This window comes from Monodon monoceros, unplaced genomic scaffold (assembly GCF_005190385.1).
Source record: "Monodon monoceros isolate NGI ecotype Baffin Bay Population unplaced genomic scaffold, NGI_Narwhal_1 Super_Scaffold_2, whole genome shotgun sequence".
NCBI classification, from domain to species: Eukaryota; Metazoa; Chordata; class Mammalia; order Artiodactyla; family Monodontidae; genus Monodon; species Monodon monoceros.
The window spans coordinates 41,081,457-41,108,221 of NW_021703776.1; the positions used below are offsets into that span (position 1 = coordinate 41,081,457).

General features: G+C 38.9%; 1 long non-coding RNA gene across 2 annotated transcripts in view; it reads right to left on the minus strand.

Annotated features, from left to right (window-relative positions):
* Window positions 1–12,885, minus strand: part of LOC114901750 — a 97,663-nt gene extending 84,778 nt beyond the window's left edge. For both annotated transcript variants that reach the window (XR_003795275.1, XR_003795274.1), the window contains exon 1: window positions 12,804–12,885. This is a non-coding gene — a long non-coding RNA (uncharacterized LOC114901750). The remainder of the gene's footprint in view (window positions 1–12,803) is intronic.
* Window positions 12,886–26,765: the final 13,880 nt, after the last annotated feature.

Genomic DNA, 26,765 nt, shown 5'->3' on the forward strand with positions numbered 1-26,765 from the left:
CTTTGCTGTACACCTGAAACTAACATAACATTGTAAATCAACAATATCCAATAAAAATTATAAAAAATAAAATTTTAAAAAATTTGTTTAATAATTGTTAAAATTTGTTACATCACCACACTGAAATAAAAGTTAGGCTTCACTGATCAACCGGAGTGCTCCCTATACTTCTATATTTTAAGACTTGGTTCTCTTTAGGCCTTGATTGGCAGACTTAATATTAAACCATAGTGATCAGTTGTAAGAGGTTTGCCTTTGTCAAATTTTCTCATAAAGGTGTACTTGTAAAGAACTAGGAGTCTGTAACAATACCACCTAGATTAAAATCTCAGCTCTATGCTTTCAAGCTGTGTGACCTTGAGGAAATTAATTAACTTTTATGTGTTTCCATTTTTCTTGGTTTTTAAAATCTGGATAAAATTAGTATATTCTACTTGGTAAATATGGCTGCAAGTTCTTTGTTACCTCTGCTACATTTCACTGTTTTGAACTGGGCAGACGTTGTGACTGCTTGATCAACAAAATATTGTAGAAATGATGCTGTGCTTAAGACTGATAGCTTCCTCTTCCCCTCTCTTAGAACATTTGTTCTTGGAACCCAGCCACCATGCTGTGAAAGAGCTCAATTAGCTCCGTGGAGTGGCCACTCTAGAAAGGTATCAAGTCTCCAACCAACAACCAACACTGGTTGGACCCCTAGCCATTAGCCAGCACCAATATAACAGACAAGATGAGTGAGTTATCTTAAAGGAAACCTCACCTGTCATTACTCTGCAGAGATGAGCTAACCCCACCAAACTATGCCCACATCACAGGTTTGTGAGCCGAATATATTATTGTTATTTTAGGCCACTAATTTGTGTATGATTTGTTACTCAGAAATAGAAAACAGAACTTGGTCTCTGGAAGTTATGAAAACCTAAAACATGTGACACTGGCTTTGCCACCAGGGAGCAGGTAGAAGCCGGAGGCCCTCCAAAGGATTGCTTTTGAAAGCTGAAAGGGCCTGTTGACCTAAAACAAATAGACTGCCAGCTATTCCTCTAGCAATGATGGGTTTATTCAGGATCAGGAGAGAATTGAAATTCAGGGTTTCCAACCATGGCAAGGCACATGCAAGTCCCCACAGAGCAAGGGAAGGAGAGCGTTTTTATTGAGGGGGAGAAGGAAGTTCGAGGGCTATAGTAAAGAAAGAGTCCAAAGCTTTTCACTGGCTGAGTCCCTGCCAGGAAAGAAAGCAGGTCTTTCTTCTCATCAGCTTCGCTATTGTCTCAGGGCTTGAGACCTCCCTTTCTGGTCTTCCAACTCTATTTAATTGAGGTTTCTGTTTATTAATTGTTTACAGGCCTTTCCTAACTTAGGGCAATTGTGGAGTTCGGAAGTCGTGTTAGAACAATTATTCACTCCCAAGTTTTTGAAGCATAAAAGTTTTAAAGTATAATTGAAGAAAGAAAAAAAAAGAGATCAATTGGACTAGAATATAATTAGTTGCTTTGGATTCAATTTAAAGGGTTATAAAATAAGATCTATCAAGAAAGTCTTAAAGTTCTAGAGATTAATTAATACTGGAATAGAAGTAGCTGGGAAGATTCACAAAATAACACTCCGTATATCACCTAGAGTTTTTCTCTACTGACAGGACAATAAATCATGTGCTTAAACAACGGCAGGAAGGAGACGGGCTAAATTTAAAACACACTTGGCAGAAGAGTTAAGCCTGTAAATTCTGAAAAGGTCTAAATCAGTCGTGTTTGCTCTGGACGAAACGCTGACAAGAAGCCCACAGATGGACTAGTTGGCCTCCTCAGTATTCATTTGCATGCTTTCAGCTGCAAGAACCCCGACTCAAAGTGCTGAATCAGTGAGGCCATGTATAATCATCTTACACAGCAGGAGGCCACAGCCAACCACTGCAGGACTGATTGGATCCCCGGCTCTGCTACGTCATCAAGGATTCAGGTTCTCCTACCACTTGGTACTCTTAGTATCCCTCATATATAATCAGTGAGAATTCGCTCACCTAACTACACCCAGCCGCAAGGGAGGCTGGCCAATATAGTCTCAGGTTGGTCAGCCATGCCTCAGAAAGACGGGGGATAACCACAGCCTGACCCTCGCTCCTGTTAGCCAGAGCTCAAAACGAGGCAGTGGAGACTGCCAAGTGAATCCTGTGCCCCGAAAGATAGAAACAAAACCTCTGGAATGACCTTTTGGGCAGGTGTAGTCGGTAAGGATAAGAACATAGGACCAGTGCCCACCTAGGAATCCCTTATATGGTAGTAGGTAGCCGATAAATGCCAATGTGGCATATTCTCAGCCCAGTGATATTGAAACAGGAGGGAAGGGGGCAGGGCACAACCTTTAAAAGAATGACATAGCCATTGAGGACATAGCATAAACTTGTTAGAACCAACTAGGCCCAAGATGGCAGACGATTCGACCTCCAGTAGACCTTGAGCCTCATTATACACTCATTGTAATACATTAGCATATGCTAAGTAACACACCCACAGGTGCCATGACAGTTCCATCAAAGGCCAAAAAGTGGGTGGTGGCCCAAATCCTGGAAATCCCCGCCCCTTCTCCAAAGGAGTTGGAATAATCCTTCCACTTGTTAGCCTATGAAACTACCCCGCCCATAAAAACTAACCACCGCATATTTCAGGGCCGTTCTCACCTTTTGAGACAGATTGTATTCTGTCTTTGGAATGTGTGTATCTCTAAATAAATCCAATTCTTACCTATCACTTTGTCTCTCACGGATTTATTTCTGTGATGACGAGACATAAAGAACCTGGGTTTCATTAAGATCTGAAAACAGGTGTGTGATTTCAATTAAAAGTGTGGGTTTGAGTCCCAATCTGAGTTTTGGCTGGGTTCAAATCCCATCTGAGTTGTGCGGTTTTGGCATAATGGCAGTCTGCTCCTGCCCAGAGCTGCCCTGACCTAAAGGATTCCCCATTCCACATGGGTCACACCGACCAAACTTTAGGTGGATTTTGTTGAAGAACCAGAGAGGTAACAAGGAGCTGTGTCCACTTCTTTCTTTTCCTTACCTAGTCTTTTGCACGGCTTGGGGTTGAAGCTGAAGTAGAAACAACCTAAGCTGAGAGAGAATGGCCATTCTTAAAGCCCAGACTGGCCTTGGTGGCCTGGCCTCTCTCACCAGCACAACGCTCTTCATCCATCTAAGAGTAGGTTTCACTCGTACTCAACGTGGAGCAAAATGACAGACGGCATTTCGTGAAGAATGGGAAATCAGGTAATATCTAACACCTGCAAGAAATCTTCACACCTGCAAGAAGTCTTCACCCCCTTGCTTCTGAATGAGCTAGCTTGCTTTCTCAGAGCAACTACAGGCAAAGCTGCTACTTTGCATTCCAACATCAAATAAAGCCTGTTTTGGATTATTTTACATATGGGATTATCTGTACTGTTGCTCCTCTCTGAATCGATGGTTGAGTGCAAAGTGTCTAATGCAAGATGTTATCTCCAGCCAGAAATTTTAACTACCATGAATCCAACGTCTGTTTTCCAAAAGAAATTTTTTAATGTTATGCTTTAAATTTTCTACAGAAAAATTAGGGCCGTATATCCACTTATCTCATCACAACCACGCCCCCAAAGAGCTGTATCTAGCACTGCCTAATTGTTAACTTCTGAGCCTGGTTATTACCAAAGGCAACAGGATTGAAAGTCTTGCAGATTACACACACATTTACAATTATAACTTCATTAGAATCCCAAGAAACAAAGTTGATCATGCTGTAACACACACGTATTCACACACTGACACACTCACACACACATTTCCATAGACGTCTCATCTTTAGACAGATTGACATCAAATGTCTTTTAAGACTCTGGCAAACCCCTGAGGGTTTTAATGCTCAAGTATGTGATAGATAATATCAGACAACCCACTGAACTTCAGATCCCTGAATACACAGAAATCAGATGGCAGGGCAGCTGCACTGTAAAACTCCAGGGAAAATCATGTACATCATAGACCAGAACTGTTCAGAGCAAATCCTACACAGCCGTACAAGGCAGCCCAGCAGGTGTTTTTCTTGCTGCCTCTAAACATACAGCGCTACATGACACAAGGATCTCCTATTGCTGCTCTTGTAGACGACAGCTTGCTAGTGTAAAAGGCAGGCTCTCCAACTTCCACATGTCATCACTTTAACTTCCATGCCCAAATAAACATGCCTGAGCTACCACTAACGTGTCAGAAATCAAGTCCCCCTCACCACGAACTCCAGCTACTTCTAAGGCCCCCAGGATGCTGTCTCACATGCTTTAGCAACAGGTCCCTTGCATTCTTTAGCTCCAGCTTCTTCATCACACCAATTTGCTGCTGCCTCCTCAGCTTATGACCGCTGCAACTTTGGGTTAGACAATGTGAACCTGGGGCTGAGAAGTACCTCTGAACTGCCCCTGCATTGCTTCACCCATGAGATGGAAGACAAGGTCAACATCAGGGTAGTCATGTCCAGACTCCCTTCTACATCTGTCTCTTGGTTGAAGAGTCTGAAGCAGGAGATAGGCTTATGTCATCACACAACAGGAAACTGAAGAAGGGAACATAATTCAGTTCTCTAATTTGGGTGCTGAAATCAAGGTAGCACCAGTCATTCTCCTACTGCATTTGCCTCGGTAATGTTACATCACACAAGCAATGGTTCCTGTGCTTCATATCTGGAGGATTCTGGACACTCGCCCTGGCAGATAAGTGACTCCAAGGAGAGTCGTGAGAGCTAGTGCAGCAGTGCCTGATTGGTAAAGGGACTTGGTGCTTCTGCAGCAGCCAGACAGCATTTCATGATGTTAGGAGAAGCCACCAAACACTAAGTGACTCCTTCTTTGAATGCTGGTAACACCTAAGCTCCTGGGAAGAGGAGATTATGCTAACCTCTGTGACTCCACCCCAGAGGCAGAATTTCAATTAATTCTCTGCAGTAGAAGAGACCAATCCATAAGTTTCACCAAGACCCTATGGAAGGATCTGGGGCAAAGGGAGGAAAGGGAAGTGTTTAGGAGGAACATGATTTATGGCTCTACGTACACACATAGGGCCTAAGTCTAGCTGTATCCTCTGGGTTCCTTGCTAGAGTCACCTGTCCTAGCCCATGGCTCTAGGACAACTTGAGGCATTTCTATCAGGCTAAACACCACACAGACCCTTGATAACTGTCAGTGTTACTTCTTTCATTTCGCAAGCTCATTCTCGGGTCCAAAGCCCACCTCCAGAGCCCTCATTCTCTGATAATCAACTGGAGAAGAACACACTGCTTTCAGGGGAAACTCCACAAGATTAGACTGTGTTTGACATCAGAGCATTTTCCAGATATGGTAGGATTACAGACAACTTTGATTTTCTTATTTATACCTTTTTATTTCCTGAAACGTTCATGGAGAATAAATATTTTCATAACAAGAAAATGTAATAAACCATTTTCATTAAAAAAAAAAAAATAAGCCCACGTCTGAGTAATGTTTGTTCAGGGAGCCTACTTTTCTCCAACGAAAATCAAATGTTCCTTCGAAAAGATTCAGTTCAATTAAACAAAACTTGAAACTTCGCCAGTAATTAAGATATCACAAATCTACATAAAACAATGTAATGCAAGAGAATGTTGCCTTTAATCTAGTAAAACAGATACACTTGTACTTGAGGAAGATGTTCTGAATTGAAGGGGAAAAAAAACTAAGAAAAATTCCCACTATTTTACTTCCCTATTTCTGTAGTGACAATTACCGCAGATTTAGTGGCTTAGAACAACACAAACTTATTCTCCTACAGTACTGGAGGCCAGAAATCTAAAATCAAGATGTTAGCAGGTCTGCATTTCTTCTGGAGATTTCAGGGGAGAATCTCTTCTCACCTCTTTCGACCTCTAGAGGCCACTTGCATTCCTTTCTTGGCTCACTCCAACCTCGTGTCACTCCAAGCTTTTGCTTTCATCTTCACATCTCCTACTGTTAACTCTGACCCTCCCACCTCTCTCTTATAAGGACCCTTGTGTTTATATTGGGCCAACCCGGTTAATCCAGGATAAACTTCCCATCTCAAGATCCTTAACTTAATCACACCTGCAAAATCCCCTTTTCCACATAAAGCCATATCTTCACAGATTCAAGGGGTTAGGACCTGGATATCTTTGGGGAAGCCATTATCCAGCCTACCACACCCACCTTATATTTAAAATATGTTATTAAGTAGCTCCCCAGATGTTACCAATATATCCAAAATTCCAGAATGGAAAATTCTACTGTAATATTTTTTTTTTAAAAAAAGAACTGTCAGGGCTTCCCTGGTGGCGCAGTGGTGGAGAGTCCGCCTGCCGATGCAGGGGACACGGGTTCGTGCCCTGGTCCGGGAAGATCCCGCATGCCGCGGAGCAGCTGGGCCCGTGAGCCACGGCCACTGGGACTGCGCGTCCGGAGCCTGTGCTCCGCAACGGGAGAGGCCACGACGGTGAGAGGCCCGCGTAGGGAAAAAAAAAAAAAAAAAAAAAAAAGAACTGTCAAGTCTCTTGACTTTTATATCTCACATTTTTAGAAAATTGGCTGGATGATCTCAGATTTGAAGCCTGTTAAACTCAAGTCTTTTCACGTGCAGACATAAAAAAAATAGTTGTAACTATGTTTATGATCAATTTTTGGAAATGTAACAATTCCCAGTTATTTCCTCATAGGAATCTTTAGTCCAGACATTTTATAATATCTTCAGTGAATATTTGGAGCTGTTTGTTTCCTAGAAGGAAAAAAGAAAGCAAAGGAGAAAATAAAAGAAATCCCTGCAGTTTGACAGAGGTAAAGCACCAGAGTCTAGGTGAGAGTGCTGGTTTTGTCACTTATTAGCCATATGACTTTAAGCCAGTCACCTTACCATATCCCCCTGTATAAAACTGGGAATACTACTTCCTGCCTTGCCTACCTGACAGGTTGGGGCAAGGATAAAATGAAATAATTGCAAACATAGGCTATTATCATCATCCTACAGGGTGAAGCATTTAAACTGTTATCCCCTATTTTTAACTAGGATCACAAGGAGAAACACTTCAGCTTGGAGTTCATTGAGCTATTTCCCTGGAATTCAGACCATGGAGCGTTCAATCTGAAATTCCTTCTATCTTCACATAAAGCCTCACAGGAAAAGAAAAAAAAAAAAGGATCATCTTAAAAGAAGTATGTCTGTGGCATCTATGAACTCGATATATTTAGTGAGGAGAACTTAGCATTATTTCTTCCACCTCCAAAGTTTTTGTCAAGTTTTCACAGAACAATGGAAAGTCACCAAACAAACAAACAACAAAAAAACAAAAACTTGTCTTCCATGTCAGGATGGCCTGAAACATATATCTTGAGTTCCCTCTTGTTCTCTGGGATAAAACCACTGCATTGCAAAATGTTTTCGCTCATACAATAAAAATCAATTGGCTTCAACAATCTTAAACCTAGTTGCCCACGTTTCCACAAATTATGGTGTGAACATAAAACTTCAAGAGCTTCTTTAATGAGTCACAATCATAACTGGTATTTCCTTCCCCCAAATTTTTGTGTAGACATGCTCCAAATTTCATCCCTTTAAGACCTAGATGATTCAGCATTTATTTCCAGAAGAGCTGCTGAGAGGCTGGCAGTCAAATGCAGGATAGCTTTGCGTACCTTAAAGAAAACCTGCTTCAACCTTCTACTTAATATTAGAGCCATCACATTTCTCTTTGACAAGATTGTCTGCATAAAGGTTTCTTGAGAAAGCCAGGGGATTAATTTACTTCTGTCATTGTGATTGACTACAGAGCAGCTGTCAGGCAACTGAATCATCTCCAATCTCCATCACAAATTACTCTAAATGGTTTTTTCAAGATAAACTTGCCAAGGCTGTTATGCCTAGCAGCTCTGACTGGAAAATGTGCAATTGATTTAAATGAAAAACAAGAGGATCTGTTTGGGGTCTTCATAATAAAACTGCCATGGTGCCTTTGCTGATGCTCAAGAAGCCACAGATGTATCATGTACATCTGGAAAATAAGGAACCTTTTCTATGCACACTTCTATATAGTTCATAATTTGGCAGCATAAAATTGAGCTTGTCTAAAGCAACACACTGCAAAAGAAGGTTACCATGAGATTTTAGAAAATGTTAATAAAAAATAATAGGTAATATTATGAATCTTTGTTTCCATCAATTGTTCTTAATGCAGATGAACCCCAAAGGAGAGTAATGTATTTCTCTCCTCCACTTCTTCAGAGAGGTAAGTTGTGTTCTTGCAGTAAGGAAATAAGCACGTTAACCACGGTGGACAAAACACTGCCTAGATCATGAGAAGGTTGTGTAATAAGTAATTTGAATTAAGGACAAAAGGCATAGGTTTTGAAGGAGAAAAACAGCCATGAGAAAAATCTGTTTATATTGGTTTTTGCTTTTTATTTTTAATTTATGTAGCTGTGGATGTTTCCTTAAAGTGGTTTTTCATTGTTGATTATAAAAAGATCTTGGGTATCTTACCTGTTACGATTGACAGTGCAAATGAAGACTAAGAATGTCCTGAATAGCTGAGAGGGGATGTGAGCTAGAAGTAACCCAGGCCCTTAGTGCAGAGAGGACTTTGTATGCTACCAGAGAACAAGAGGACCTCTTGACAAAGTAGCTATCAGAAGGGTACCGAAAGCAGAGAAAATTGGTAAGGAAAGATACTATTTATTGTAAGAGTTATTGAGTATTATTCTTTACCAAGCATTGCAGTAGGTGCTGGAGATATACTAAATAAGGCAAGGTCTCTCTCTCCAAAGAACTCAGGGGAAGAAATAAAGTTAACTTAGCATACCAAAACTCTTGGAACTCAGCTGAAGTGGAGCTTTAGAGGAAACACTGTGGTGTAAATGCTAATATTAGGAAATAAGAAAGGTTATAAATAATGATCTAAACTACAACCATAGAAGCTAAAAAGAATAAGAGAGTAAACTAAATACCAAGTAGAAAGAAAAATAGAGCAGAAATCAGTAATAGAAAACAGACAAGCAACAGAGAGAAATCAGTATATTCAAAAGCAAATTATTTTAAAAGATCAATAAGATTAATTAAAGACTGGCCCAAATAATCAAAAAAAAATTTTTAAAGGAAAATATAAATTATCCATGTCACAGGTGAAAGAGGAAACCTACGACAGAGCCTCTAGACATTAAAATAATCAAGAGGATATTATAACAACATTATACCAACAAATTCAGCGACCCTGAATGACACAAAATGAGCAAATCAAATTTTTCAAAGTAAAAGAAATTTGAACCTAGCCTTTCATATCCAGCCAAATTTTCACTCTAATATGAGAGAGTAATAAAAAATAAGAAAGCATCTCAGGCACAAAGGTCCTCAGAGGTTTTCTCACACAATGACTCCCATCTGAAACAATTCTGATTTCCTAACTATGACTCAAAATCCAGAACCATAAAGAAGATGTGGCACATATATACAATGGAATATTACTCAGCCATAAAAAGAAACGAAACTGAGTTATTTGTAGTGAGGTTGATGGACCTAGAGACTGTCATACAGGGTGAAGTAAGTCAGAAAGAGAAAAACAAATACCGTATGCTAACACATATATATGGAATCTAAAAAAAAAAAAAATGGTCATGAAGAACATAGGGGCAAGACGGGAATAAAGATGCAGACCTACTAGAGAATGGACTTGAGGATACGGAGAGGGGGAAGGGTAAACTGGGGCAAAGTGAGAGAGTGGCATGGACACATATACACTACCAAATGCAAAATAGATAGCTAGTGGGAAGCAGCCGCATAGCACAGGGAGATCAGCTCCGTGCTTTGTGACCACCTAGAGAGGTGGGATAGGGAGGGAGATGCAAAAGGGAAGAGATATGGGGACATATGTATATGTATAACTGATTCACTTTGTTATAAAGCAGAAACTAACACACCATTGTAAAGCAATTATACTCCAATAAAGATGTTAAAAATAAATAAATAATAAAATCCAGAACCAATAAGGACAAAGATGTATGTGTTTCATGACATTAAAGTACAAACTGCATGGCAAAAACCACTAAAACTGAAAAGATAAATGAGAAAAATATTTGCAACTTATAGTACAAAGGATTATTATGGTTAGTATATGAGGATCTTCTAAATGTTGGGGGAAAAAAATAGAGAAATGCACAAAAGAAATGAAGAGACAGGTCAAAGAAAAATGGAAATGCCACTCAAATCTATGAAAACAACTCAATCTAGCTTACAATAAGAAGAGTGCAAGTTAAAACTACATTGAGATATAATTTCTCACCAAAAAAAAAAAGAATAATCAAGAGATATTATTCTCTTGATTATTATTGAACAACAATTATTGAACAACATTATACCAACAAATTCAACAACTTGGACAAAATGAATAAATTCCTTGAAGGACAAATATTATCAAAACTGACAGAAGAAGAAATAGGAAATCTAAATGTTCCCCGTATATATTAAGTAAATTGACTTTATAGTTTAAAACATTCCCACAAAGAAAATTTCAGGCCGAGATGGCTTCACCTGTGAATGCTATTAAATATTCAAGGAAGAAATATTAATAGTACCAATCTTACAGTAACTCTTTCAGAAAAAAAAAAATGATATGAAGTATCCAAATAATTTTACCAGACCAGCTTAAACTAATATGAAAACCTGAGAATAACAGTGAAAGTAAGGAAAGTTGAGGATCAATATCAATATCCCTCATGATACACATATAAATGCCCTTTTTAAAATTTGCAAATCAAACACAGAAATACATTAAAAAGATAAAACATGATGACAAAAATCAGGTTTATCACATGAATGTAAGGTGTTAAACAAGCAACGTTGGTTAATAATATTTGTTAATTAATAAATGTAACTCACCAAATTAAACTAAAGAGGAATATGTACAAGATCATCTCAAAAAATGCAGAAAAAATGTTAAAATTCAAAACCTGTTGTTGATAAAAACTCATTAAACCAAGAATACAAGGACAATTCCTCAAACTGATAAAGAACATCTATGAAAAGCCTACATTTAACATCATACTTAATGGTGACTAGTTTTCTCCTAAGATAAGGTACAACGCAAGGATATCTGGGTTCATCACTTCTATTCAACATTATACTGAATCTGGATGTTGCAATACAGCCAGAAAAAATAAAACACATAAAGATCAAAAAGGAAAACTGTCTCTACTTTCAGATGATACAATTGTTTACATAGAAATTCCCAGGGAATTTAGGAAAACAACAACAAAAATTAATAGATGAATTTAAAAGATCACAAAATACAAGGTTCATTATAAAATTTAATTGTATTTCTGTGTACAAGCAACTAACAGATGAAAAATAAAATTTAGAAAACTATCACTGATAATAGCACCAAAAAATAAAATACTTAGGGATAAATGTAATGAAAGATGTGCAAGATCTTTACACTGAAAACTTCAAAATATTGCTGAGAGAAATTTTAAATATTTCAAAATATGTGAAGAGATATACTATGTTTATGTATTAGGAAAAATCAATATTAGTTATTAAGATTTCAATTGTCTCCAAATTGATTTGCGACAGGAGGGAAAGGGGCAGGACACAAAGGCTAGATAGTGAAGAAGGGGCTCAGCTGTTGGAATGTGATAAAGACCAGCTGGAACCAGCTGAAATCAAGGTGGCTTTGAGAATAGTTCGGTCATTGACCTTTAGCTCATACCTTCATTGTAATACTAAATATCATTCCCCTTTATGCCATGACAGTTCTGAAACAGACCATAAAAGGCCAAAACGTGAGCAGTGACCCAGTCCCTGAGAAATCCCCACCTTTCCCCGCAACAGCAAGAATATTCCTCCCACTCGTTAGCATACGAAATTACTTAACCCCGTAAAAACTAAAGACCCCATGCCCTGGGGCCACTTTCAGTTTCTGAGAGGTTTTCCATTGTGCCTATGGACTATATATCCCTCTAAATAAACTTGCTTTCCCTTTACTCTGGCTAGCTCTTGAATTCTTCCCTGCCCAAAGCCAAGAACCCTCACTTGGCAGTCCATCCTAAGGACTCCTGTGGGTCCCAGGCCTTGACACTTCCCTCTCCTGCAACAGATTTATAAGATCAATGCGGTATCAATTAAAGTCCCAGCAGGCTTTCTTGAAGATACTGACAAGCTGAATCTAAAACTTATATGGAAATGCAAAGAAACTAGAATCATCAAAACAATCCTGAAAAATACAAATTTCAAGACCCACACTTCACGATTTCAAAACTTACTATAAGAATTTCTATGTAAACTATCGTCTTCTCTGGAAAGAGACAGTTTTACTTCTTCTTTTCTGATCTTTATGTCACACAATTCTGGTTTCTAGAATATATAAATAACTGCTATAATTCAATATGAAAAAGAAAGCAATCCAAATAAGAGTAAATGGGCAATAGGCAGGGATAAACCTTCACAAAGAAGATATAAAAATGCCAGTGAGCACGTGAAAAGGCACTCAACATATTAGGGAAATGCAAATTAAAACCACAGTGAAATTCTATTACACATACACTAAAAGGCTAGAATTATACATTTGTTTAAAATTGATGGCCCCGAATATTGCTGAGGATGCAGAGCAACTGGAACTCACATGTACTGTTGATTAGATTGTAAAATGGTTGCTGGGTTGCACCCAGCAGGCCTGCCTGCAAGCTCTGTACCTGCCCAGGTTGAAGCCGGAAGAAAGAACGGGGAGTCAGTGGCGACAGAAACATCAACGGTTTAATGCATGGGGGATCTTACTTACATTTCTGAAGCAACGTCCTGAAGCAACACCCCACTGCGCGCGGAGGACAGGCAGAACATGGCGGCAGTCCACGCTCCCCGGGGAGGGGGAGGTTACCACTTATAGGGGGAATTAGTGTCAGGTTGGCTCACTGGTTACCAGGGAAACTAGCAGAGGGGCACGCCCCTCACCACCCCCTTGATCAGCTAACAGGTGGAGATGTTCTGATTGAAAGGTTAGGCAAGTTTGTAGTTAGGTCAGTCATGCGAGTAGGGTGTAGGTGAAGCAGGCACTGGTGGAGCAGGGAATGTATAGAGAGCAAGAGAACAGCCAACTCGGTGGCTTGATCACACAGTGGTTCATGAACTTCGAAAACTGTTTGCGCTTTCTTATAATGTTATACATGTACCCTATGACCTGGCAATTCTTCCCCTAGGCGTTTACTCTGAGAAACAAAAATATATGCCCTCAAAAAGAATTATACAAGACTGTTCACGGTAGCTGTATTCATAACTGCCCAAAACTACAAACAACCCAGATGTCCATCAATAGGAGAAAGGATAAACAAACCCTGGTATATTCGTGCAAGAGAATGCTGCTTAAAATTTTTTTAAAAAAGCAATAATCTATTAATGCAGGCAGCAATGTGGATGAATCACAAAAACATTATTCTAAGCCAAAGAATCCAAACAGTATGATGTCATTTACATAAAATTCTAAGACAACTAATAATTCTGATAGAAATCAGTACTGCATCTGGGGGTTTGGGATTGTAGTTAATTGGGAAGGGGGCTAAGGGAGCTTGCTAGAGTAATGGAAAAGCACTCTTTCTTGGTAGCATTGTGGGTTACATGAAAACATGTATTTGCCAAACCTGATTTAACTTTATGTTTAAGATATGTGCTTTACTCTGTATGTAAATCTAGACAGGTCTCAGGCAAATGGTAAAATGTTAATATTTCTTAAATCTAACTGGTGTATATGTAAGTGACTGTTTCTTAACCTCTATTTTTCTGCAATTTGAAATAATACAGAACTTTCGAAAGTGAAAGAAACTAATATGTAATATTTTCAACAATGATTCTGAAAACTAGTTTTCTGGGCTCTCCTGACAGTCACAAGGGGGCGCCAGAGAACACTGGGTGCCTGAAGGTTGGTGGAGATTGAAGCAAGGACTGGGAAGGGGCGCTTCAGAAAAAAACACACTTTGCTACTTTATCTGTGTACAAGGGACAGGGAACTTTATATTCAGTTTTAGATCTTGTATGATGAACACAGACATTAATGTCTGCAGTGAACCCACAGCTTACTTAGCATTTTCTAAATCTCACAGTCAATAGTTGCAGGACAAATTAAACCTATAGAAGTCACTTGCTGAATCTCAGCTGGAAGGAGCGGCATCTTAGAAGAATTCAGTTCTAAATGCTATAGAAATAGTTCTCCTCAAATAAATACTGATTTTAAAAATAGTCAAGTGTGAATACGGTTTGAAATAAACCACAGCTGTACTATTTTTGCTTTACTGATAGATGTGCCTCCCCCCAATTATTTGGTAAAATAAAAGTTTGTAAATCAATCACTTTCTCTTCTCATCAAGGTTTTGTGGTCTCAAGTAAGGTATGAACTCATAAGTCATAAATAAATAAAATGTTTATTTCAGAGCTCTTATTTTCTCTAAACCGTCTTCATTATCTATAATTTCTAGCATTTGTAGTTTCTCTGCCCCAACAGAGATTTATAAACCATCATTTTATGTACACTCTCTATGTAAACTCCCGGCCCTAAGGAGTCTCAGTTGATGGGACCAGGAGTGGTAAGCATAATCACCTGGATGGTCCCATAAGTGGTCCCAGTGTATTGGTCTGGGGGATGGGTGGAGCTAGAATTAGAAAGCAGTATTGATTCATTCTGTTGCTCTGGTGGCCGGAGCATTAATATATAAACTTGGAATTGTTGAAAGCGATGTTTTTGACCCTGTGGCCTGGGAAATGGGAAACAGAGAGAGCTAGTTGAGAGTGAGAGGGGAGAGTAAAGCAAGAGACAAGCAAGAAGGAAATCCTGAGGCAAAAGTTCTAGGTCCCTTGGTCCCTAAAGTTCAGCTGGAACTCTCCTAACTCCCCATTTACAATTACGCTAGTTCAAAGAGGCTGCTGTAATGGCAAATCCCAAATACCTAGACTTGCATTATTATTAGGGAGAAAATGTATATATCTCTGATCTCAAATTATCTGTGATTTCTAACATTTCAAATTCTGCTCCCTGAAAATTAACACTTGAATATAGTTATAAAGAACCCTGGTGGAAGAGTGTAAAATTATCATCCCTTAGATTATCCTTGATGCGATGAGGCTTCCGCTTGGACATGTTGAGTATTTTGTTTAAAGGAGATCAACTCTACATACCCAATAACATTCTAGAGCTCTTACTATGTAGCAGACCCTCTTCTAAATATGCTAGCTGGGTTATCTCAGTTTATCCTCACAACCACTCAGTGAAGTAGGGAGAATTATAACCACACCTAAGGATGAGAAAAGGGAGGCGCAGCAAGAGTTTAGTGACTTGGCCACGGGTAGTAATGGTGGATCAGGCACTCAAGCCAGGAGGTCTGACAAAGGCCTGGCTCTTAACCATTTTACCACTGTGTGGAGGTGCCATAAGTTATTGTTTCACTTCATATGCATTTAAACTTTAGATTATGGTGTTGTTATAGGAGAAACTGGAGGAGGGGAAGAAGAAAAAAAACAGAACAAAACATAATTGATGGGCATTACCTTCATTTGCCTTCATCTTGGATTAGAAGGTAAAACCACTAACGAGTGTGCAGAGCTGCAATGTCATTCAAGGTGCCTTCCTACCACCGAAGGGCAGAAAGTTCAGGTTATCAGATGGACCCCAGGGGAAGGGCACACTGTGGCTTGGAATGTCATACTCCTCAATTTCACTAACCTTTCACATCAATGAGTAGGGATTGGAGAAAATTGAGATGCTATGATTTAGTAATGGCTGAGCAAGGTATAGGTGGGAGAAATGTTTAAAGGATCAAAACACCAGCCATTCTGACTGCCTCAATTTCCTCAGAACTCCATATTTAAGATACCAAAGGAATTAACCTGACCCACAATCCCAGCAAGAAGGCAAGCATATCCCTGTTGTCAGTATCAGACATGAATTAGTATTATAAAAAATTAATAAACAGAAAGTTTAATTAAATAGAGTTGGGAGACCAGAAGGGGGAGCTCTCACACCCTGTGATGATAGTAGAGCCCAACAACAAGAAGGAATGCTCTTCTTTCCTGCAGGACTCAGCCATTGAAAAGCCATGGACTCTGTTTACCGTAGCCCTCTCAACTTCCTTTCTCTCTTATAAAGTGTTCTCCTTCCTTTGCTGTGGGGGGATTTGCACGTAGCTCTCCATGGTTGCAGACTCCGAATTGCAATTCTCTGTTGATCCAGAATAAACCCATTTTTGCTGGAGAAATAGCTGGCAGTCTACTTGTTTCACATCAATAGTATCACTTAGAATTATCTTCACTTCTCCCGGCCTTCACTCATTTCTCCCTCTCTCCTGATGCTTACTGAATAAAAGATATTAAATAGATGTATGGTTTAGGATGGCAAGGATTTCATGACCCAGTGTCTCCCAGTGTCCCATTAAAATTCCAATTAAAAAAAGGAAAAATTTCATAACAGTACTGAAAATTAACTCTCATAATAAAAACTTTTCTACAAGTGGAGAGAAATTTACACTAATTATGACCTATGGAAGATGCTGCTTCATTTATCCCAAAGACTAAGGGGAAAATTACCTTGGAAAATGGTTTAATAAAGAGCCAAATGAAAATAATTTTTATTTCTAAAGGATATCTTCAAAAAGATGCAAAAAGACATGCCTCTAAGAAATGGAAATGGGAAAGAATATGCAAAAGACAGAGACGACAGTGGAAAATGAAAGGGGCATCACTGAACATAAAAACTAAAAATGAAGCGTAAAGGAAAAATTTGGTGAATTTTACTCCACACAAAAAAGTTAAACTTCACAAACCAAATAAAACACACACGACAAGCTGGGGAAATGACTGGCAGTATATATGATGAAAAATGATTGATAGCCTAACTTTGTAAATAGCTCTAACAAGTTGACAAGAAAAATACCACACGAGAAAGAAAAGTACAAATAATGATGTGAGAAATGTAATTTCTGGTAAACATAAAAGAATTCAGTCTGTCTAATAATCAAAGATATGCAAATTAACATTCAGTGAGATATTCTTTTTTTTTTTTTGCGGTACGCGGGCCTCTCACTGTTGTGGCCTCTCCCATTGCGGAGCACAGGCTCCGGACGCGCAGGCTCAGCGGCCATGGCTCACGGGCCCAGCCGCTCCGCGGCATGTGGGATCTTCCTGGACCGGGGCACGAACCCGCGTCCCCTGCATCGGCAGGCGGACTCTCAACCACTGCGCCACCAGGGAAGCCACAGTGAGATATTCTTTTTACATTTATTTAATCAAATGAAAATGATGTTGCAAGGGTGAGATGAAAGGGATCCTGTCATACAATGCTAGCCTGAAAAAAATTATTACAACTTTATGAAAGGTAACTTTGCTCTTAAAATCACAAGCCTTAAAATATTTCATAATCTTGAACACTTAAACTTCAAGGGAATATGTACTCAGGAAACAATTAAATTCTTACCAATATGTACATGTCAGGAGTTCAAGGTGGCAGTATTTCTTTCTTTCTTTTTTTAATTTTTGAATTTTATTTATATTTTTATACTGCAGGTTCTTATTAGTCATCCATTTTATACACATCAGTGTATACATGTCAATCCCAATCGCCCAATTCAGCACACCACCGCCACCACCCCGCTGCTTTCTAGGTGGCATTATTTCTAAAAGCAAAATATTTGGAAACCACCTATGCTTTTAATAATTAGTACTGGTTAAATAACTTTTGTACATAATTATGGAAAACATTTTATGGCTGTTAAAAATTGTGTTCTTGAATTACCTGGTGAAAATGTTCATCTTGTAATGTTAATTAAGAAAAGTGGAACCAAACTTAAACAAAATTAAAATTTTGTCAAAGAAAAATTATAAATATATTACATCTATGAAGAGATGAAAGGCTGAAAGGAAATACATCAAAATGATTTTTTAAAAAGTGGTTATATGTGTTTTGGAAAGGAAAATTACAGGTGTCTTTTTTCTTTTTTATATACTTCCAAGTTTTCTAAATTATCTATAAGGAAACGGTGCTACTTTTATAATCAGAGAATATATTTGAAAAATCACGGATTGATGGTAAAAAATAACTAATATATTCTTCACTCATCTATGTGGAAAAATATGAGTAAACTATACAAGTAAAACCATCTGCTACTATGTTGTTCCATAGAAACAGCTATGTGTTCCCTTTGTCTTTCAAGAACACCTGTCAACAGCCTAAAATACTCCATGGTATACAGTTAACAAGGTTAACGACCTAGTTTTGTAATTTTCTTTTTCTATGAAAAATGGCTGTGACCTTTGATGGTCCTCAGAAAAGACACCTCCTCGTAATTTTAGCTTTTCTCCTAAAAATCATTTCTGTCATTAGTTTCACTATCACACTTTTCACAGCAAATATAACAGGGCTACCTTTCTTTACTCAACTCTTCAGAAGCTCTGCAAAATTTAATAAAACAGCAAACGTATATCCAGAAACCATTTTAGAAAATTAAATGCAATTTTCAGTTTCACTACATAAATTTGGTAAGCTGGAGTCCAGGCATTGCTTTGAACTCTGATGAAAGGAGTAATTTCTTTTAGGAGCAACACTGTGCCTGATTTAAATTGCAACTGTCCCTAAAAGTTGTCTTAAACACTTTATTCCACTAGATGGCAGACGTGGGACGCTACATGTAACAAACTGAGTAACTTCTAAACAGTAACCCCCAAGAAAAAATAAGACCGTGAGAAGGTAAAATGCGGTGGAAATGCTAACATGAGGGAATATAAACAAGCAAGGAGGACATATTTAATAATCACAGATAATACTAACAATGGAAAATAAAAAGTGATTAATTTCTCCTATCTAAATGTGTGCAATTTCAGGATATAACTCACTCCCTTTCATACTTTGCATTCTTTGATAAAGAAACATTAAAAAAAAAAAATCTTCCACGAAGAAAGAGAGGTAACTAACCAAGCTTGAAAAAGTAACGCCGAAATGTCTTACAGTATGACAAGTCAATTAAAAGTAAATAATTCTAGGATATCAATTAATACCATTATCTTTGTTCCTATTAATAATGATCCATTCACTTTTTCATTCAACACACGTTGGTGGCTGTCTCTAGGCAGGCACTATGTGATCCAGATTTTAAGTAACACTAAAACTTGTGGATTCCACAATCCTGTTTTACCAACGATTAATTGTGCTCCCCCCCCACCCCCCGCCCAAAGGATGGCGTGGCTCATTAGGTTATCCAGCGAGTCAACAGCTGACAGCTCATTCCTAAACTCCTCACCATTTCTCTCTCACCATCCGCTGCAGTCTCCCGTGGGTGATGTAGCAGAGACCAAGCTGGTGCCAGTCTGGCATTTTCTAATTCCCACCGTCATTGTACCTTCACTCACTGAGCAGTACCTAGAGGATGAACATACTCATTTGTTAAAAGTTCAGTTCTCACAATCACTATTTCATTCCTTTTACAAATATTTCTTGAATTTCTACTCTGCCCTAGGCACTCAATTGGGTTAAGATAAAAATTTAGTCACTGTTCTCCAGAGCTATAACCTGGTAAAAAGAGGAAGGGGTGGTCTGTAGTGCGTGGAGAGCACCCCACATTATGATCTCAAAATCATAATCTGGGATCCATAACCAAGGGGTGGGTGTGAAAGACCACAAAGCCCTCCATCACATGTAAAGAGGAGCAGTCAGATACCGAATACAGGTTTATCTGACTGCAAAGCCCACAGCTTTAAGCTCTGGGCAGTTATAAACATACTCTGTGAAAAGCAGTATGTTAACAGTCTGTTATGCTTCTAGGATCACTCATTCTAATAAGAAATATGTCTTTTCATCAAACCACTTGTAGCAATAGGGATAAGGCATATATAAATAAGTATATATACCATTTAGAAAGTGCTATCTAAATAAGAAATTATACAAATGAACTTGTATACAAAACAGAAATAGACCCACAAACATAGAAAACAAGCTTATTACTACCAACGAGGAAAGATGGGGGGAGGGATAAATTAGGAGTTTGGGATTAACATATACACACTATGATATATAAAATAGATAACCAACAAGGACCTACTATATAGCACAGGGAACTACACTTAATATTTTGTAATAACCTATACAGGAAAAGAATCTTGAAAAAAATAGATATACATGTATGTATAACTGAATCACTTTGCTGTAACCTGAAACTAACACAACATTGTAAATCAACTATACTTCAATTAAAAACAAGAAAGTGCTGTTTGTAAAAGTTCTAGGGAGGCCAGAGAGGCGATGTTATTTATAACTGGGGAGAATCAACAGAGTCTATGCATGAGGTGGCACTGAGCAGAACTTGAAGGGTGGATAGGATTTGGACCTGTGATAATGGGCAAAAGCAATGGCCCAGGAATCATGGATTAGGCAGAGGGAACAGTGGATAGTTCAGAGTGAATGTTTACTTATTAATTGAAAATAAATGTTTATTGAGCATCTACTATATTCCTGGTACTCTTCCAGACTCTAAGAATTCATCAGTGAACAAACCAGTTTTGTTTTGTTTTTAATCCCTGTTTCTGTGGCATATTATAAATAAGTGAGTAAAATATACACTATGTCAGAGGATGGTAAATAAATAAAAAAGTCTAACCAGAGAAGGAGATGTGCTGGAGGAGACCAGAGACCTCAAGGAGGAGGAGAAAGAGAAGGAGAAGCATTCCAGTAGAAGGAACAGTTAGCGCAAAAGTCCTGAGACAAGAATACACAAAGAAATATGGGGAAAGATAAACTGGAGCAAAATAAAGGCCATCATATTGGCATAGATAATGATATTCTGATGACAGCTAAGACTGTTCCCAAGGGCTTTCCTGGTGGTCCCGTGGTTTAGACTCCGCACTCCCAATGCAGGAGGCCCGGGTTCCAGCCCTGGTCAGGGAACTAGATCCCACATGCCACACCTAATAGAGCCCGCATGCTGCAACGAAGAAGCTGCATGCCACAACTAAGACCCAGAGCAGCCAAATAAATTAAAAAAAAAAAAAAGACAGTTCTCAGATTTAACTGTGTCTTGAATCCAGGGACCACTTCTCCTAAAGCTATTTGGACTCAGCAACCTGCCTGAGTTTGTGTACATTCCATTCTGACTATAAAAGGGCAATTCTCCTCCTAAGGGTGACCCATTCCAGTATCCTACAATCGGGGTAGAGAAGCAGTTTAATTCTTGAGTACATTCGCTGGAAGGAGGGGATGTATCTGATGAAATGTGAGCGTAGGTGGTTTACAGTGTAGCAAAGATAACACTGGTTCTCCAGCCAGACTGAGGAGAAGTTCTGGGAAGCTCCCGTCACTGTGCGTGGTGACAATTAGGGTATCTGATCAGAGTCAACATTATGTCATAGTCAACACATAGTCAACTGACTATGTTTAGTTGGCTCTACAGTCAGCTCTTGCTGCTGTGAAAGCGCCCGTGCTCATGTCCAGGTCTGACTTGTGCCAACGATATCCCTGCACAATGTTCCTCGTGTCACAATCAGGTCCTCATCAGCGCGTGGACCGGGCTCAGTGTGGCCTTGCCATCTTCTCTGGCTTCCAAATCATCTTCACCATGATGGCGCACATTCATGGCAAGAAACAGAAAGTAGGGAAGATAAACACAGACACAAATTTGCAATTCGAGATGGCAGACTGGTCATGTACCTTTGTCTCTCTTCCCCTCCCAAGACACCGCTTTAATTCATGCTACTTGAATGATTCACCTCGTTATTCCAAGGAAAATTACTTTGAATTTAAAGTAGGCTATTTCTGAACCCCAACAGTTGAGACCATTTCACTGATTCCTTCTTGCTCCAGTAAAAGCTGGAAGCGAAGTGTAGCCTGTAAGCCCTTAAAATTGAGAAGCACTTTTTTTCTCAGAAGGGAGAGGATGTGCAGCAGAATTCCCACACCTGTCATCGGGCCTTGGGATGGCAGGTCACTGTCTAATGTGGCTTTCTATGCTTTTCCTCTCAGGACCCTTACGCTTTTCAGCGCTGGTTTGGGAATGAAATTAAGTTCCAGTTATTTCATGAGTGCCACTGACAAACTTACCAGCAGCACTAAACCACCTGAGCACCCAAGGACAAAGACCTCTCCCTGAGCCTCTATAATTGGTTCTTATCCTTGCACTGAAATCACTAATTGAGACTTAATTGCTGGTTCAAAAACTCAGGAGAAATCACCTAATGGCATTCATTTGCTGGGTCAAGAAGGTAGTGACTTTATTCTACTCTTCCATGAAACACTGTAATCCTTTTAGTCTGCCCCTTCCAGGCTTCATCTAGCACAATATTTGTCTGTATTTCTTATTAGTAAAACAGGGAGATTTCACGAATATAGAAAGAGAACGATGTCAGGCAACTGCCAGTTACATCTTCGTGAGTGTTGGACTGAATTTCAGGACATGAATTTTAAGTTCTAATAAATAGGACAATCAAACTTTAGATAAACCTTAACTGCCTAAATGATAAAGAAAATACCCTTGAATAACATATTACCAATAACGTGGAATAGGATAAGCATCAGCATCTAGCCTGTTCTGGAAATTTACCGACTAGATACCCTTTCACCTATCTAAATATTCTTCGCTTCAAAGGAAAGTGAATATTTTCTTTGTCATCCAAACCGTCCTTCTATATTGTACCCAGATATGTACCCAGAAGTATCCTCATCAAGAATCTCTAGGTATCATGCTTTAAAATTCGCTGTTAAATAAATCTGTAAATACTTATGTACATGAACAGAGGTGCCAATACAAGTAGGTGCTGAGATAATATCAAAGGATTGAATTAAAATGTTGAATTAAGAAGTTTGATACAGGGCTTCCCTGGTGGCGCAGTGGTTAAGAATCCGCCTGCCAATGCAGGGGACACGGGTTCGAGCCCTGGTCTGGGAGGATCCCACATGCCGTGGAGCAACTAAGCCCGTGTGCCACACCTACTGAGCCTGCGCTCTAGAGCCTGCGAGCCACAACTACTGAAGCCCACGTGCCTAGAGCCCCGTGCTCCACAACAAGAGAAGCCACCGCAATGAGAAGCCTGCACACCACAACAGAGTAGCCCCCGCTCACCGCAACTGGAGGAAGCCCACGTGCTGCAACGAAGACCCAACGCAGCCAAAAATAAATAAATTAATTTAAAATAAAGAAGTTTGATACAGAAAATATAAGACAATAGTCCTTTTTTCTTGGATAAAGAGAAAGTCTTCTTAAAAGGTATAAAGGAAAATACTAGAATTTTAAACCTTGCAAAGAGCATTTTTTTAAATGTTGCAACAAAGCACTATAAAAATTAAAACGTAAGTAACAAATTGAGTGAAAATATTTCCATTTTACATAAAAGACAAAAGATCAGAATCCAGAATATATATATAAAGAATAAAAACTACCTCCCCCAAAATATCAAATAATATATACAGCAACTCTCAGATAAGGGGAAAGTATAAATATACATGTGCCCCTACCTTGTTACAGTTCAGAGAATTAGACATTAAGTCTCAATAATACTTCCTTTCTTACACAGCCATTTTTAAAAATTTGATAATATCAAGATTTGACAATGGTGTGAAAAAACAGTTACATATGCCATTGGCTTTATAAATAGGTACAGCCGCATAGAAGGACAATTTGTCTGAATTTGCCTAAGACTCAGTAAATCCCTCCTTTGAATCTATCCCCGGAAAAGATATGCAAATGCCTACAGGAAGGTATATTCAAGGATAAGTCAAGAATTGTTTGTATGGCAAAACATGTATTCAGTGAAACGCTATTTCTCCAGGTGCTTAATAGATATTAAGCAAAACAGGATTTCTCAATCAGGTATGTTGAGGAAATTCTAAGTTAAATTAAATTGATCAGACTTCATTACTGTGGGATTTCTCACTGCGTTAGGTGCCTTACTCTGCACTACGAATTTCTGGGGGCCTGTAGCAGACAGCACTTCCCGCACTTACTGAACCACTAAAATCTTCTTTCAGGGATCCAAGGAACTGGTGGTTTAGGGAATGAGCTTTCAGAGATGCTGAGCTACTTGATGGTGCAAAACAGCTGGGGGCCTCTTTCCACAAAAGGGCCAGTGGAGTGGTAGGCTCTAGAACTTAGTGGTCAGGCAGATTGAGCAATGAGTAGACAAGGAAGAAATAAGACCTTGTAGATTTTTCTTTAGGAACGTCCAGAGAAGTAGGATTGGAGATAGAGGGCAGTGCAGGATTGAGGGCAGGTGTATTCTGTTTTGTATTGTTTTATTTGTGGGTTGGTTTTTTTCTATTTTTGTTTGTAGTGTGGAAGACACAAGTGTTTGTTTGTAAGTAGTTGGGAGTGATCCAATAGAGGGGCAGAATTTCAAAATACAGACACACCCGAGGATGTGCATTCCTGAGAGAGGAAAACATTAGCCTTGCCCGGAGGCAGGGCAATTCTGCCAGTTAGTGGAAGGGTTTGGAATGCAAACCTAGATCATTGGTAAATGAAGGAGGGAAATTATAACTCAAATACGGATTAATGTACTACTTTTTACTTTTTTCAATAAAGTAGGAGGTAAAATGATCTTCTATGAAGGAAGGGAAAACCAGTGTGCCAGGGTTGAGGTGAGCGAGGATAGTTAAACAAAGCACCTGTGGGCGGGAAGGGGGATAAACTACTTCCTTTTTGTATCATCTCTTCAGCTTAGCACCAATATTTTCCTTATTTTTCACTCATTTACCATTTGTACGTGAATTAGCTTTTATTAAAAATAACCAAAAAACAAAACAGAAATGTCCAGATTTCTTTAGTTTATTTTACAGAGAGAGTGGTATGATCAATAAAGACAGTGAACAGGAGCAAGAGGCGGTAGTTGAAGGAAGCAGATGGATATTTTCTTTTGGAGGAAGGTATAGCAAAGATTTTTTTTTTAAAGAACAATAGTAAAGGCAGTAAAATAGTAAACAGTAGTGAAAATAGTAAACAATTGAGGGTCTTTATGACCTCTGCATCCAGAGGGTGGGTGAAATAATAAATATGGATGCCACTAGAATTTTCAAATACTGTTCTGAGATCCTAATCAAGCTGACCACTTAAAACCATTTCTTCTCTAGGAAAATAAAAAGCACTCAATCCGGGATGCACATTGTTAGCACCACAGCTCTCCACAAGAGGGCAGCATGTCCTCAGTTTTGAATGGGCTTTGCGCCCCTTCTCGAGATTTTTTTTTTTCCTTTTCAAGCAGACTGAGGCTAAACACAACGTGTTTCGCCTGGGAACACTGATGTGAACATAACACATTCCTCCCCTATGAAGGCGCAGGTGAGATTTTATTGGACACAAGCTCACCATTTGCAGGAACACAGACCTGACATACATAAAGAACATATTAAATGACAATGGGGACAGTGCAGAAGCTGATTGAGATTACATAGTTTCGTTCTACACAAACTGGCAGACTTTTTCTCTTTAATAAGCAGTTTACCTTCAGAAAATCTATCTTCCTGTCTTAGGTGGGTATATATTCACCAAAACCGGTTACCAACATATACTTAAGTAAAAACATGATGGATGGGTATACTGTTTTCCAAGCTTAAAAAATACGTATATAATTTCTTTGAGACCTTGCTTCCAATACAAATATTATATTACAATGTTTTAATCTTTACTAGGTACCAAAAAGGTGGTAGATTCTATAATTCATACCAAAAATAAAGTTAAATGGAGGGTACTAATAATATAAGAACCCAGCTTTTATCATTTTTAAATTTTAATTCACAAGAGGAACAATATAGTGTTGCAGTGGGCATATTTTCCAAGTTGGTAGAAATTGTTTAGACCCCACAAAATTAAGTGATTTAAAAAAAAAAGCAAAGTCTTATTGACTCCATAGCCTACTTGGGCACTTTGCAATTTAAGTAATTGTGATTTAATGAAACATCAAAGAACCTAGAAGTAAAACCCTCTGGCTTATTTTACCCTTATTAACTTTGAAACAGATTTGTTTTGTTGGGGTTTGCTTTTGCTTTAAATTCCCTGAAGCTTGGGTTGCTTTCGCAGGGTGAATTATTTACTAATACATATCACCCTCAAAATAGAAGATTTCCCATCAAACTACTGGCACCCACTAAACGCAAATAACCTAGGAATTTGGCTGTGCAGAAAAGCAATCTAAAGTGTCAAGGAATGAATTGCTTGTTTCACAAATAATTCTGCCTCTGCACAAAAGAAACAGGGGAGAGAGAGCCTCATTGTTCTTTTAATAACACATAGTAGAGCCTCTCCCTGGCTGTCTCCTTTGCCGGCTCCAGGAATGAAGGTGGAAATGTAACTCAAAGCATCCTGGTTTCTGCTCATTATGATTCTGTAAAGTCCTGTCATTTAGGAAATGTGTCTCAATTTCTGTGGAGATGAAGCAGGAAGGTCAGACTGAGCTTTAATCAAAGGTGTCTCTCTGCCAGGATAAGAGGCTTCTCTCCCTCATGTATGTGGCTTTAATTTGGTTGCTTTTTTTTTTTTTTAAGGATGCCTAAAGCCATGTTGGGTCCTGGCTGTGACTGTTGTCATTGAATCCCTGAAGCCTAGGGAAGACACCGATGTTGTCACTGGCAATTTACCCTTGCAGTATTTCTCTGCTAAACTGGGAGGGATTTTGTCACTGGTGCACTATCAAAAATACATGGAGTTCTCGCCCCTTATTAAGAGATGTCTTGTCAGGTGAGCTAACATTTATAATATAAGCCTAGCAATGAGCGGGGCCCATCTCTCGCAGGAAA